The following is a 7292-nucleotide window of genomic DNA, read 5'->3' as shown; positions in this document are numbered from 1 at the left end:
AGCACTCCGGACTCACCGTGCCGCGATGCGCTCAAGCCGTAAACAGTGAGGCGCGTGAAACACTCTACTTTAATTAGAAAAAAGGCCCCCGTTTCTACACTACTCGGCTCACACTGAAAATAAGGCTGCTGCAGAACCGCCACCCGCAGTGGGCACTATTGCGCACACGTGTATGCGAATGGTTGTTTAACCCGAAAGGCAAGCCCATGCAATCTTGCCCTGCTCTGTCAGCCAGTATCAACAGCGCTAATGAGGAGATTCTAACGAACAAAGAGAGAAGCAAGGACAACCAATCAGCAGATGGCATCCTCCAATAGGTCAAGCGGCTGCTAAGTGGTGTTTTTGTTGAATATAGTTGCAAAGATCTCAGCTTTTTCTCGTTATCAAGCAGTACTTACGCGTATTTCACAAAAGCGGAATTAGGTGCAGCTGAACGCTTGATGTAATTTTTTCTTTTGCTCTTAAAGGATCTGTGATTGAACGTGAACCACTGTCAGTGGGTTGCAAATCTTTCAGGTTTAGAATAACATCAGCCTTTTGTTAACACTTTACCTGCACCAGCACAATACATCACAATATATCACTGTGTGGCCTAGTTTCATGGTTTCTAACCAAATTTTTTGTCTTTTTTGTCTTCATTCACTATATGTGCTCATGCTTAGACGCATATATGCCACGAGATATAATAATTGAATCTGCCCTCAAGCATGGGGATCAGGTATTTGTTGACAAGTGTCACATGCTACAGGTGCAAGAACATGCGCTACCTACCGTACCATGTGTTTCATAAAAAAATACTGACCTGGCGCCTTCGCTCACTTGAGTCTAGACTAAGCGTACCAGTCTCGTCTAGTCCGAGATAAGGCTTTTATCGCTGAATAGCTTTCGTTTCGTCGTTCTTTGAGCAAGCTCCTTAAATACATAACACGGCTTCTTTGTGCCGTTTATTTTACCACGCCCAACATTTTCAACGGTCGTCTTCTGATTTGCCTTTTGAGTAAACGTTGCACCTCAGTGCTGATAAGGTTAAGAATTTTGATCCACTGAGAAGAGAAATGCAAGGAAAACGCAACTTTCAAAGGAGAATTCTGTTTAAGAATTTGCGATTCCTGACTGCGATTCGCATATGAGGAATTATCGCTGCTTTTTTTGAAAATAAACTTGCACATCTTGTAATTTTCGTCTTACTTAATGCACTGCAATAAAATGAGAGAAACCTACTGTGTGAAAAACGCTCGCTAGAAAGAATGTTTTGCGAAATTTATTAAAACGACCGAAAACACAGACATAAATCTGAGAGCGTGGATTTTAGAGTTTTGACATTTAGCGGGGAAGTTACAAATGGTTATGATGCGTTTGTGTCGGCTGAAGATAACTCACGCATGAAAATGACAGAAACAGTTTAGAAAGTTGAATTTTCAAAAAATTCAACGCATAAGCAAAGGTTGAAAATTGACGTAGATTTAAGTATTTAGGAGTAATTATTCATGACGATCTGTGCTGGCAAATCCATGTAATGGAGGTCTGCACTAAAGCTTATTGCAAACTATGGTATTTAAGAATTACAGCATGCACCAAAAAGTTTGAAGCTAATTGTATACAAGACATTCATCTGCCCGGTTTTGGAGTATGCCTCTTCCGTTTGGAGCCCCCACCATGTGTACTTGCGAGATAAACTCGAAAAAATTCAGAGAACCGCAGTGCGTTTTTGTATGTTCGCGTTATCGGAAGATCGATTCCGTAGCAGACATGCTGAAACTTTGCGACCTGGAACTGCTCGAAACACAATGAGATAAAAAACGGTTGAAACTGTTTTTCCTAACCATCAGGGATCAACTAAATATAAACAAAGAAACATATATTCACCTGCCTATAAGGTACAGTGCCCGTTTAAACCACAGTGCCGCAATACGGCCGTACAGAGCCCACCTAGCTGCTTTTCAAAACTCTTTTTTTTTTCCTTCATGTATTAATATTTAGAATGGTCTTTCGGAATGCATTGTCACAGCTCAAATTGTCAAAGAGTTTGAGAGCCTTTTGGAATTATATTACAGATTATATTCCAGGCAACGGGGGAATCTACAATTGAGCATGCTGCTGTTATGATTTCCCTAATCTTTGTTCGGGATTCGCGTGTACTTTGTTGGTGCTGCTTTTTCTCTTTCTCTCACTGCTGGTCCTGTGTTCGTGCTTTGATAATATTTTTTGTGTCTTGTCGGTGCCTGAAGTTTTTTTTCCTCGAAAATTAAAAGAAAAGCCTCTCCTGTACTGGCCCTCAAGTGACGGCTACAGTATTCGTAAATAAATAAATAAATATTACTCACCGTTTTTTTTTAAATATGCAAGCCACAAAATCAAGGCGAAAAAATTTTCTCAGCCGCGTAAAGCGCATAAACCGCGCATAAACAAGCGCGGTTTATGCCTTTGTTATCCAAAGAAAATTCAATCTCACAGTGCGCCTATTTTATCTGCGGATGCCTCAATACAGAGCAAAGCCATCCCTTCTGCCTGCGTGCCCGTTTCCTTTGTAATCGCTTCGACTTCGGATGTTCAGTAGTAGCGCTAATCTCGTGTTTTGAACGACACTGTAGTCGGGCTTGCAGTATTTAATGCCTTCAAGTGCGGTTCACCTTTCGTTGTACTGCCATCACTGGCTCCACTGTAGGGAGTGTTGCTAATCGCTTATCAACCGATGACAATGAAAAATCTAGTATCTGTTGTGACTGGCGTCATAATAATGTTTGAGCCACGCCTTATTCGGCGAAACTAATCGTACGTGGGGTAAGAAGACTGTGACTTACGAAGCTCTTCATTGTCTAGATCGGCCACAACAACCAAATTCTGGCGATGCCCTCATATGTGCTAACAGTATCAAGATATAGAATTCATCCGTCGCGACAGCTGCAGGTTTTATAGCCACTCTGGGTGGGTCTTACTGGGGAGTCACCTCAAAAGCTTTACAGGTGGTCGACAACAACGACTCACATTATCACACCATCTTTGCATTCTTTCAATTCTTTGTCGATCCACTGAGTGCATTAACTTAGCAAATAAGTTATGGAAAAAATGTTTTTCGTGCATTTATATCACGCCCTTTATGGCACTTTAAAATATTTTACACCGTCCAAGATGTGCGCTGAATGCGCTTTAAAATAAATGCTGATGGCTTACCGTAATTTCCAGGAGAGCTTAGTGGGAGACAAACGAGGACAAAGTTTGTACTGAGTCGGAGGAGGAGACGCGCGTGCAGTGAATACGATGCTGTCTTAGAAGGTTGCTTTAGAGACGTACTGTGGTGTGCAATCCTTTCGGGTGTACGCCAAGATATGAGAGGCAGACATTTGCTTTCCTTAAAAGCAGTTTTCATTTTATTTCATTTTCCTTAAGGTCCTTACGGCGCGGTTCGGGTATCCGCCGAGCTATGAGAGAGACATGCGTCGTTTACTTTCGTTAAAACCAGTTTTCTTTTCATTTTCCTTCCTTTACGGCGCGGTTCGGGCGTCCACCGAGATATGAAAGTTTCCTGGTGCACTGTTTGGCTTTGATTCATTTTTTTATTTGTGATAATTTATTTCTATCATTTCTTTTTATTTTTGTTTAAGTGAGTGGTTGCGGCAGCGACGGCGGCCACCTGCGCCGTGGGTGACGTCACTCGGTTTCGCGCATGCGCAGGAGTGGCAAATCTGGGCTCCGGCTCGCGCAAAGCGCGGTGTTGACTAGCCTAGTGAAGCTTTTCGCCTCAGTATAAACTGGGAAGGAAGCGTGCGCGTATGGAAAAGCAGAAGTGCAACTTTAGATATTGGGTCAAGAAGGAAAACTTGTGTGCGTTTTCTCATAACCACGGCATAAATTCGGCTACCTTCTCGTTGATAGCAAAAAAGGCGTATAGAAAGCATAGGGAAACGAAACAGATACTTTTCACTTAAAGTCGGAATTTCGTCCTTTGACCAGAAAACACACGCACGAAAATCAGCGCCTTTTCTGTTATTTTTGTTGTTCCAATCCGTGATAAAGGCCTGCCGTATCATTTCGATATTCTGTTCAAAATAAGGGAAATTTTCAATGCCCGTGAGGCCACATATATTCTTATTTCGCTTAGTATCGAAGATGTTGACGGCTCCGTTAAAGACACACCAAAAAAAGCTGTGAATAACGTGACCTATGGAAAAAGACGAGCGGAATTCAACAAAGCAATCGTTCTGTCCTCAAGGAGAAAAAAATGCACTCATGGAGCTGGCGGTGTGTTTTGGGTTCTAGTGACTTTTTGCTTTTTTTTAAACTTCTAATGAGGTCGGAGGAAGATCATTTCACTCTCGAGAAGTCGCTTTTTCTGCTGTCTATTTCAGGTAACGGGACTCTCTCAAGCGGCAGTGCGAGGGAATCTCCGCAAAAGCGACATTCTAAGTGTGCTCCTGTCCGAGGAGTGTCTCGGGCAGCCGGGAATTCGTGGCTTAAATTTCCCGGTGAATGAAGACATCAGGAATTATGCACAGTGATCTATGTGATATGATTGTTTTAGTGCGACCACAATATGTAGGATGAATCTCGCCTTAAATTTTGCTCTTGCTTTTGACAAATGCAGAAGTAAAAGAACGAAAACTTCAGTTCTTACTCGCCATCTGCAACGGCTCACATCAAAAAGCTCTGACCTGCGGGTTGCTTAGTTTGTCTTTTGAATACATTTTCTCTTTTTTTTTTGTGTCCTCGGCACGCATTTTTGTTATAGGTACGTTGATTGAGTGATAGCAACAGAATTTTCTTAAATCTGATACAGAATGAATAGAAAGTGCTATTTCCAGCAATATATATACTCCGTTGAGCTACTACTCTTAAAGGCCCGTGTACTGTGCGATGTCAGTAAACTTTAAAGGACCCCAGGTGGCCGAAATTTTCGGAATCCTTCACTACGGCGTCTCTCATAGCCTGAGTCGCTTTGTGAGGTTAAACTCCCATAAACCTCTTATTTTTACTCTTCCAGCGATCGGAAAGTTGCCGTAAGGTTTTTGCTCTCATAGGGTGAGTTGCTCGTGTTCCAGTTTCAAATGATGAAAAGAAGTCCGAGCAAATCGGATAGAAATATGGAATCGACAATTTTCTTTACTCTGAAGAAAAAGCAGAGTGAATATGAAGGCGACGAATGCAAGTGGCAATTAACCAGAACGCATAGATTACTGAGAACTCGAAATCCACCATGGAGCACTTTTATCTACTTATCTCCATGAAACAAGAGAACGAGAGCGATTAAAATATACGATGTACGAAAAAAATGCTGCGGAGTGGCTTGAACGCTGTTTGTCTCGCATTACTTGGTTATAGTTACTCGATTTGAAGTGGAGAAGTTGTCCAGCTTACATACAGAAATAATACAAAATGGCACGCTGACACGCTCAGAAGCTTTCGGTTCCTTTTCTTCATAAATATACGCAAAGTTTTCTTCCATTTATTTCCTCTATGTGTGGTAATAGAGCCCTATAAGAATTTTCTTGACCAGCTCTTGTGATACATGCGTGTGCAGTATCTATTCACATAATAACAAAATCCCAATTAGAATCAATCACTTAAAATAAAACAGCGATGTTAGTGCTCAAGAAAGAACACTCTACGTTTCTAAAGAACAGAAGCGATATCATGTGACTGCGCCAAACCCTCGCAGGAAAGGTCATGAAAGGCTTGCTACCCGCGGAAGAACGAAGAGTTCCACGCGTCTACACGAGCGAAGGGGCTCATAATCCGCACTTGGAACACTTCCGGAAGGCCCCCTTCCTAGTGTTTTTAAGTCCGTCGTCTCCTCTTCTCCGCTCCATTTCCTCCGTGTTTTTATGTCGGGAAAAACTGGCAAGCGTCTCGTACATCTTCTTTTCTGCCCAACAGCCACCATTTTACTTTGACCCAAGTGCTCTCCTACAGCCATGCATCTCGGCGAAACACTTAATTTCTCTTCTTTCTCTGTTCTTTTTTTTATCATGTAGAGTAACCCCGGCAGACAGCGAACGGACGAGTTTTTCTGTCTTTCACGGCTTAGCTTTGTTTACAGCGTGCGCGGCACTCGGTATGTTTGTAACAAAGAAATATCGGCCTCATAAATGATTACTTCACGTTCGCCTTCTTCTTTCCCTCTCCGAGTAGGATTCAAGACTCGGCCTCCGCTTTCCGACTCCACATCTTCACTCTCCGTCAGCAAGACGCCCGCTGATATTGCCCGCCAAAAGGCGGCTGCCGAGTGGAAGTATAAATTTCCGGTGCCCTCCAGGCGATTTACGGGAGCCGAGAAAAGCCGCTGCCGCCTCTTGCAGCATTGCCGCTGGCGCCTTCGTTACTGCCCTCTTTGTTTGTTCACTGGGCGGTTTACGTCCGCAGTCGCTTCTGTTCGTTGGCTTGTTTTTCCACTTCCGTGTTAACCTCAGCACGCCAAGTCTGCGCTTTATTTCCAGCTGCTCAAGAGCGCCTCGTGTAAACAAACTTCTGCACAAGGCGGAAGAAAACAGCCGCGTCGGAAGCGAGAGCTCCGGAGCTCGAGACTGCAATGAAAACGGCCGACATGCTGCGGAGAACGCCTCGTTTCTTTCCTGAGCAGCCAATGGAGGTGCGTACTTCATTTGGGCGCAGGGTGCGGGCCTGGAAATTCGGAGCACGGCCTACTTAACTGCGCTTGTAGTGCTGCGGGTACACCTGATGGTATGATGCAATAAACAGGTTCTCTTTCTGTGAGGCAGTGAATTCTGTGCTAGCACAGCGAAAGATGGAGATGGTTGAATACATGCATGACCGGATCATTAATACGATTTAAGGATGCCCCTTACAGTTTTTGAATCGGCTGTCGCACTTATGAGGCGAAGCCGCAACGGAAGTAAAAAGCGGCTTAACTAGCAACTGTTTCTGCCAAGAAACACTCCTTGTAACTTCCGCTATCGTTAACTCAACGTACCTAGTTAATCAAAGAAACAATCTCTTTTTCCATGAGCGCGTTAGCTTCGGATTAACTGCAGCACATTGGAAAAGTTCAACGCAATGACGCTCACTCGCCATTCATTCTTTCATACCTCGTTTCCGAAGTCCTCGCTACTTTCAGGGCTTGCGATTACGATGGCTGTGATGCAAGGTAGGTTATTTTGAAATGCGAGAAGAAACTTGAGTGAAACACTCGTAATGCCTGAGGACATAGCACGCTGCGTGGTAGGGATTAACCTGTTATAACTCGCTGTTGATCCCAAGGTTAATATGTTGTGATAACAGTGAGCAATAATAGTTCTCAGAGCACCATTAAGAAACGGAAATCTAAAAAGACAAAAGCG

The sequence above is a fragment of the Amblyomma mixtum genome, chromosome 1, assembly GCF_055824585.1.
Source record: "Amblyomma mixtum isolate Tamu chromosome 1, ASM5582458v1, whole genome shotgun sequence".
Taxonomy (NCBI): domain Eukaryota; kingdom Metazoa; phylum Arthropoda; class Arachnida; order Ixodida; family Ixodidae; genus Amblyomma; species Amblyomma mixtum.
The sequence above is the reverse complement of the archived record's forward strand: the minus strand, read 5'-3'. Positions refer to the sequence as shown.